General features: G+C 32.2%; 1 long non-coding RNA gene across 1 annotated transcript in view; it reads right to left on the bottom strand.

Moving 5' to 3' along the window:
- Positions 1–1,035: 1,035 nt before the first annotated feature.
- Positions 1,036–9,058, bottom strand: part of LOC122789172 — a 222,613-nt gene continuing 214,590 nt past the window's right edge. Inside the window, exon 3 of the long non-coding RNA XR_006362777.1 lies at positions 1,036–1,136. This is a non-coding gene — a long non-coding RNA (uncharacterized LOC122789172). The remainder of the gene's footprint in view (positions 1,137–9,058) is intronic.

Genomic DNA, 9,058 nt, shown 5'->3' with positions numbered 1-9,058 from the left:
AGTATTTTAATTGATGATATAATATAGGTTTTATTTTGATCTACAATGTAGTTGACTGATTCTTTGCTATTTCCAAAACTTAGTATTCAAATTATTGTTATACAATCTCAAGATAACATATACAGTAGAAATTATATTTTTCAATCAATTTCATTGGATAAAATTTCAGAAAGGTGTGTAATTAATTTGGGTGGGACTTAACTCGAGGAAAGTGTAAGAGGAAGAAATTTGTTTTGAGCATAAATTGTACACTCTGTAAATCTTGTGTATCTAAATTATATTATATTAGATCCTTTACTGATTGGATATTTAATTTCTCAAGGCAGTTATGCTAAGCTATGAAATTATTTTGCTCCCACTGTTCAATTTTCTGAACAAATGATTTTTCAAAAAAGTCTTTGGTTATCTTAAATGGAATTAGAGATCAAACCAGTTTTAAGTCAGATGTACCCAAAATAGTAGATTTAAAAGATTTTAAAATAAAATTTATGTAGTTTAATGGTGTGGGAAAGTAAATCTTATGTTGAATATAACTGCACAGATATAACCAAAGAATATTATAACTGGAAACTGAAATTAAATTATTGCTTTTCATTTTGTCCTTATTAAAGAGTGAAGTATCCAGTTAGTGCAGTATGCTGCATCTATGCGATTATGTTGAAAAGTGCTGCATTTGCATATTTGCATGTATATCAGGAAAATTGATACATTCTATATTCCAATGTCTGGTGTGATGTCCATGAGCTATTCTAGTTTTTTTTCTTGGACACCAGAGAAAGTTTAACAGAATTTTAATTTTTATAGATTGCAATTCATTAGGGGAAAGTGCAAGACCTTGAATTATATATAATACTTTTGGGAATAACACCAGTTTTTATTAATTTAAGTTGATCTTCAAGTGATATCATTAAGAAATTCCATTTAGTAATTAAAATGACAATTTTGAAAGGCTTTTTCATAGTCTTGCATCTTCAATAGACTTAGATATAGATATTCTGGGTCTATATTAGTTCATTGAAGTTTACTTACCTCAAATGGCTGTTCATCGAACCAACAACATCGAAAGGCTGTTGATCAAACATTCAAATCAGCGAAAGTTTTTCCCATGTAAGTAAACTAGTTGGCCAGCACACCATCTGAAACATAAATACATTAAATTAAACCCAACAATGTAGGGGGCTATGCCCCCCACATCCCCACATCCACCCTACTTATATATACCAACTTCAAGATCACACTACAGTGGAGTAAATAGCAAATTTTTGTATGCTGGCCAACTAATTTACTTACCTGGGAAAAACATTTGCCGTTGTGAACATACAATGAAAGGCTATTCAATGATGTTGGTTCAATGAACAGCCATTTGAGGTAAGTAAACTTCAGTGAACTAATATAGACCCAATGTACTTCCGCGGTGGTGCAGCTGTAGCATTGTTGCCTCACAGCAAGAGGTTCTCCCATTCGATTCTCGGCTTGGGTGGGAAGTGCCTTCTCTGTGGAGTCTGCATGTCCTCCCCACGGTTGAGTGGGCGATCAAAAGACATGCGTTGAATGGGCGTGCCTTCGGTGAAGGTTGGGCATCGGGCTGGCAACTCGACACCATAAAAAACAACCGCCAATCATTAGCGGACCGGAGTTCCGCTGTGGCGATCCCTAACCGGGAAAAGCCGAAAGACAAACAACAACATTCTTAGGTATAAAAGAGTTTTAGATTCCTAGTAGTATTATAATGTATTTTATTATAATTAATATTTTTATTCATGATCGAATGTGTAGATTTTTTGGTTATTAAAGCAAAGAACTGAAGGTTGTTAAAATTTTTTACATAGTTTTGTATTTGGTTCTTTCACAGATTCCACAGAGTTAGCAAATGTCAACAATATATCATGTGCAAAAAGCAATATTTCAGAATTAGAGTTATTTATATCAATAGCTTTTATTCTATTATTTCTGACTGAAATTGCTAAATTTTCAGTTGCTAAGGAAATAGAATGGGTGAGAGACGGCAACCTTGTTTTTTTTTTTCCTCTTTTAATTTCAACTGACTCTGAGGGAAAGGGACCAAGCTTGACAAATACTTTATTTTCCTTACACTATTATAGATATAATCTAATTAGGGAAACCATATTGCTCTAGAATTTTGAACAGGTAGTTCCATTATAAAGCATCAAAAGCCTTTTCTATGTCAATGCTTGTATACTTCTTGCTTATTGTAATCTAGGAAATCAAGTAATGTTAGAACTCTCTTTAGAATGTCTTGGGTTTGCCTTTTAAGTATAAAGCCTGCTTGGTCATAGTTAATTATTTTAGGTACAAACATTTTTAGTTTGGCAAAAACAAGCAAAAAATTCTGTATTCAACATTTAGTAGAGATATTGGTTTATATAATGATCATAATTGGTGATCTTTTCCTTCTTTTAATATTGGGCAAATTCATGAATATTTCCAGGAGGAAGGAATTACTCCTATTTTTTTCACATCAATAAGAACTTCACTAAAAAAGGTGCATCATTTGCAGAGGTAGCAGTTTAAATATCTCTGAAGTTATACCAACAATTCATGGAGATGTATTTGGCTTTAATATTTTTCTTTTGTCTGTTATTTCCTTGTAAGTTAGGTTTTTCAATAATATTCCCTTTAGATCAGGGGATATCTTTTTTTAATTATCTGTGTTAACTACAGATTTGATTTCTGTTTCAGAAATATCACTTTTTAACTTAATCTTATTAAGATTAGTACAATATTTTTTAAAACTTTCTAAAATGTTTAATATCAGTAAATTTTTTTATTATTTTTAGAGTTTCTGATTACTTTTATGTAATTCATACTTGAGTTTATTTTTCCTCTTTTAGACTGATTATGTATGTGTTTGGGTGACAATGAATAGGAATGTAACTTCAATTTTTCTATAGCTAATTCTGTCTTATGTTTGAGTAACTGTATTTTTTTTATCTAGAGTCAATTTTTAGTTTTTATTGCTATATATACTGTAATTTAATTTTGATTTCTGTAGCTTATGCATGACAACAAACTCATTACAATCTTTTATTTTTTCTTGTAGTGATTTGTGACAGACTGGTACCAGTAAAAGTGAAAGGGAAGATCTATAAGAGGGTAGTGAGACCAGCTATGTTATATGGGTTGGAGATGGTGGCACTGACAAAAAGGCAGGAGTCAGAGCTGGATGTGGCAGAGTTAAAGATGTTAAGATTTGCACTGGGTGTGACTAGGATGGACAAGATTAGGAATCAGTATATTAGAGGGTCAGCTCAGGTTGGACGGTTTGGAGACAAAGCAAGAGAGGCGAGATTGCACTGGTTTGGACATGTGCCGAGGAGGGATGCTGGGTATATTGGGAAAAAGATGCAAAGGATGGAGCTGCCAGGTAACAGGAAAAGAGGAAGGCCTAAGATAAGGTTTATGGATGTGGTGAGAGAGGACATGCAGGTGGTTGGTGTGAAACAGTAGCTGCCAGGTAACAGGAAAAGAGGAAGGCCTAAAATAAGGTTTATGGATGTGGTGAGAGAGGACATGCAGGTGGTTGGTGTGAAACAGTATGATGCAGAGGACAGGAAGAAATGGAAACAGATGATCCGCTGTGGTGACCCCCAATGGGAACAGCCGAAAGAAGATGATGATGACCACAATATTATCCTTCCATAGATATATGCTTTAAATGAGTCTCATATTATAAGGTTACTGATTTCTTGGAAATAATCTTCAAAAAAATATTTTTGATAAAAAAACAAGGTTTAAATTATTTTAGACTGTTAATGTAGGTTGGAATTTTATTTAAGACAGGCAGTTTGTTAAAGCATTGAGAGATTTGTAAAGTAAGGGCGTTATGATCAGAGAATGCACAGGAGATAATAGTAAATGAGATAATTTTTTTAAATGAAATCTTGCAAGATGATAATTGTATCTATTCTAGCTTGGATACCATTAGTAATATAATAATGTGTATATTTCAAGGATTTTTTTTCTTTTATTACAAACGTATATTCCACTTATTAAGAGCTTTATCTGAAGAGAAAAGTCTTAAATTTTAGTGGCCCTGGTTTCAGAATTATTTAGAATGCAGTTAAAGTTACCTTCAATTATGAAAATACCTTTTGAGTTTTCCAAAATATAATCAACTGCTTTTTCGCTAGGGCACCACCCATTCCTGGAAATCAATAAAGAAACACCAGAGTCCAAATTCTATTATTGTATTTCATTATCAAGCATATAAGTCCATCCTTGTCCTCATATTCATGGATTATCTGTGGAATTACTATATTCTATTTCCATAAAGTCATTACTCCCCTTCTTCTGTTTTTCCAAAGTTGATTGAGATAAGATTTTGCATTGATTTGTTGACTATATAACACTATCTGAATTTTGAATATAAGTTTCCTGAAGAAATACAATATGTGGTTTCCTAAAGAAATACTACATGAGTCTTGTTAATATTAAGATATTTTAATAAGCGTCTACTTTTGTTGGATGTATTTAAACCAGTAACATATAAAGATAGTAAAGTTAAGTCCACTGCATTATGTAGAAGAGGGAATAATATGGAATAAGTATTTTTTTATTTGACAACTGAACTATTTGTAATTTTGTTTTTTTAATAAATAACATAGTAAGTTAAATTTCCCAGACAAGCCTGGAAATTTATAGGAAAGATATTTAGCAAAGTTGTGAAAAAATATAAAAATATCATCACAGGATTAAAAAAACAAATCCCTAGCCTAGAAATAACCAATAACTAGACTATCCCTTGCTTACATGCCTGTAAATCGTAATCTAATGATATGAGGAATGAGCCATTAAGACCAGAGCTCTTCAGTTTAGAAAAAGGAATTTCTGACCATATTTTTTTGTTTTGTCTCTCTTTGTTCTTTTTTTTTTTTTTTGTCTTTCTCTTTCTTTTCTTTTCCCATTCTTTTTCTCCTTTAAACTCCTCCAGCTCTTTTTTTATATTTTCCATCTCTCACTTTCTCTTCTCTGTCTACCCCACACCCCTCATTCTTTCCTTCTTTTATTCTATTTCTTTCCTTTTACATTCTTTCCACTGATTTTATCTAGTTCAATCTAGCAGTATAATGAATTTCATAACTTACTAATTTTAATGCTATATATTTGATACTAAATTATTATAAATATCATAAAATATACTAAACTAATTGTTTAAGATTATTTACTAGAATAACTGTTAATAAAATAGTAAAACATTTAAAAAAGCATAGAATAAAGACTTAATGTTTAGCAATTAATAACCGTTAAATGACATAAATGAGTACAGTATATAAGCTGATTAACAAAGAGTTATATTCCTTCATATAAAAAGGTGCAGTAATAACTTAATCAGAATGACTGATACAATATGATTTACTATAACAGAGTTGATGTAAAGAAAAAGCATCATCTTCTCCTTATTCATTTTCTTAATAACATACATTTTCTATTGTCCTTTCCCTCTCTTCAGAAACCTAATTCTCTAGTACGAGAAAATGGAGGCAAGTAAACAAGTTTTAAAATCAGGTTACAACAGTCACGCTATAGCAATTGACAGTAAATTCTCAATTCCTCCTCCTTCATTCATCATTTATTTTACTCAATTTGCATTTGAATGGTGAGTGTTAAGTCAATACTTACTAGATAAGTTATTATTCCAACAGAAAGACCTGTACAGAGTGAACACACAGGAAGCGTTAAAGTTCTATTATAAAATATATAATTTTAAGTATGATTAAATATAGATATTGAAGTTAAAGATCAATATTATCAATTTTCAATTATTTTAATTATATGTTTGAAAAACAGGGAGAAAGACTAACGAAATGAAAATCAGAGACTACAAGATAAACTCTGTTCCAAAGTCAAGTCTTTTATCATTCATACAACTGCACAAATGTTGACATCAGACAGAAAAGAGGATTCATTCCATACACATACCAACAGAAAAAAACATGGTTCCCATTAACTTAACTATAAACACTTAAGAGTGACTTGTAACCTTATAGAAAATAAAATGATCTTTACATCTCTCACTCAGTCATAGCAAGTGTTCCCCACATACCCCTCATTCACCATGTACATGCTTTCAATTGAAAATTTCTATTATAAATAATCCCTTCAAGAAAAAGGTCTGTTGCACAAACAAGTGAATATCAAATCTCAAAATCAAAACAGAGAAGGTATTAACATCTCACAAGAAGAAGAGAATGAATGGAATCAATGACAACATCACTGATCTCAATTAAAAATGGCAAACCCCAGGAAAACCATCAAGGTAAAAGGCAGACGGTAGCAGCCACAGACTATTGCATATCAGTGTCTCTAGTATCCACCGAAATTTCCAGTGAAGCATACCAAAGGGACATCACGGGTGAAGTTTAGACATTTTAACATTAACTGAATGATGGTTTAAACCAATCTGGTTTGTGGCATAGCACATGCATGCGAAAACATTAGGATAATAATTTCTTTCTGTGCTTAGGCAGGAACATGTGATTATTGGTGTTAAATAAGAAAACAAGTTGAAGATATTTAACAGGGTATGCATACAAGCAGTTTTTTTTTTTTTAATTTATTAAGCACCTCACCACACTGCTCGTGCTGTGAAGAAGGAAACACCATGACAGAAGAAAGAGAGAAAAAAAAAGAAAAGGATAACAACTGCCATTCTCTCTGTAAACCCACCACTGCCAATAAGCACAACCAGTATAGCACAGAATGCCACATTAAGAAATTTAAAAATCTGTAACACAAGTAAATTTTTTTGGGTTGGGAGGATGGCATAATGGTTAGGGTGTTTCTCACTCTTGAAAGGAAAATTGGCTAGGCTTAAAATGGGCTACAAGGACAGTTAACCCAGTACTCATCTATGAATAAGTGTTCCTGAATATGAATCATCATCTGAGTCATCCAAACAGCAATATATCAAGCTAAAATTCTACTCTATTGAGTGATACTTAAAAGTTAAAATTATTATGTATGATAAATGCAATTATGGAATTATTGTTAGTTATATTTATTTTAGATAGTAATAAATAAGCAGTCAACACATTAGGATAATAATTTCTTTCTATACTGAGGAAGCAGCATGTGATTACTGGTGTTAAATTTGAAAACAAGTTCAAGATATTTAACATGATGTACATAGAAGATATGTGTGTCTGTGTGAGAGTGTGTGTCTATGTATGAATGTATGCATATATATATATATATATATATATATATATATATATATATATATATATATATATCTATACACACACACACACATACACACATATATTTATATTTTTATATATATATGTGTGTGTGTGTGTATATATAACAGCTATAATAGATAGATATAAGCAACTACAACTGTATGAGAGGACAGTAAACTTCGAAGCTTTGGTTTAAAATTAAGAACAATTAAATACTTAAAATTACTATATAGCATATTAATGAAAATACATTTTTATGTAAGATGGATGTTTTAAAATCACTTCATTTATAATTATTTAGAAGCTTTTGTTGTGATAGAGGATTTGTTTGTTTTTTGTTTCTTCATTAAATCTGATCAGGCAGAGTTTAAGATAAGTGGAGGACCAGTCCACATCATCCGTGAGAGGGATGATGTTCTTGTCCTTTTTATAGATCGTGGCATCTTCTATGGTGTTAAAAATTCTTGATTCACCTTGATGTTGAATTCTTATTTTTGCTGGATATATGATTTGAGCTTTTATGTTATTTTGTTTCAACAGCTTGATAAATGGCAAGCATTTGCCTCTTTTTTTTTCAATAATTTTCAGAGAATTATCATTTTCAAATGTAATGTTGTGTTGTCCAAATATTAGAGGAGCTTTTGCCCTAGCATTTTTTAGGATTAATTCCTTATCAAGAAATTATAGAAATGTTATTACAGTAGATCTTGGTTTTGACAAAGATGGTTTCCCAAGAGAATGACACGCTCTATCAATATCATAAAAAAGACCCTCCTGCAAGTTTGAAAACTTCCGAATTCACGAGGATAAAAAAGCTACCATATCTTCTTCTTCTTTTGTTTTCTCAGGCAAACCAAAAAGTTTAAGATTACATCTTATTTCTCTGTTCTCCAAGTCACCAATTTTATTTTGTAAGCAAGTATTTTGTCGGAGTAGAAACTCAGTCTTCTTTACGTCTGCTGTCTACATCAGTTAAAGCAGTTTCCATATCAGATCATTTTAACTGCTGCTGTTGTAGAATTTCTTTCAATATACTTGTTTGATTAGAACACTTTTCTTTTAAACTATCTAGATTTTTTTGGAATCCATCTGTCTTCATGGATCAACCATCACAAGTTGCAAGTCCTTTTTTAAAGAAGTCTAACAGTGAGAATATTTTGAAGTGGTTGTGTCAATTTGTTCTTAGAGATTTTCTTAAGTAATTTTTTTCAAAATGTGAACTTATTTTTTTGTAATTAGATAAACTAGAGTATTATAAAGCTACTTGTTGAAGAAATGCATACCTAATTTGGTTTTATCCAGTCTTTTACTACAAAAACTACAGAGCTCTGAAAAGTTGCTGCTTTCAGTTGGCCATCTTGACTCCTGCCCTTGAATTCTCTGTGACACTGATGCAGTGAAGGCAGGAGTGGTGGCTTATCATAACTCCGGCACCTGTTGCCCTTGATTCTTCATCCACTGCATCATGAGCCAAGCACACATGGTAAAATTTCTCATGCTTGCAAGCACTGATGCCTGAGTGGCAAGCTTTATTTTCAGCTCTGTGTATGGCACTCTCTTCAGCAATTGTGACATCTTGTTGACAACTGCAATCGGGAATCACAGCATATGCACCTAGTAGCTAAGCACCCTCAGATCAAAGGTGGAGGATGGGAAGACTAACTTCTCATCGCAGTCATTAGCCTTCGACCCCTTCTCTGGAGGGTAGGTCACAGGACTCTGTGGTACTGGAGCCCTCTTTAAGACAGAATCACTCTGTCTCATATGAAAGCTCTCAGCTGGATAAATAAAATACTGCTGACAGTGTGGGATAGCTTGAGTGGTTGCTGTGATACTGTAAGGTTTTTACAAAATAT

Source organism: Protopterus annectens, chromosome 1.part2, assembly GCF_019279795.1.
Source record: "Protopterus annectens isolate FY-2018-M chromosome 1.part2, PAN1.0, whole genome shotgun sequence".
Lineage (NCBI taxonomy): Eukaryota > Metazoa > Chordata > Ceratodontiformes > Protopteridae > Protopterus > Protopterus annectens.
Note: the sequence above shows the minus strand (reverse complement) of the source record. Positions and strands in the feature narration are given on the sequence as shown.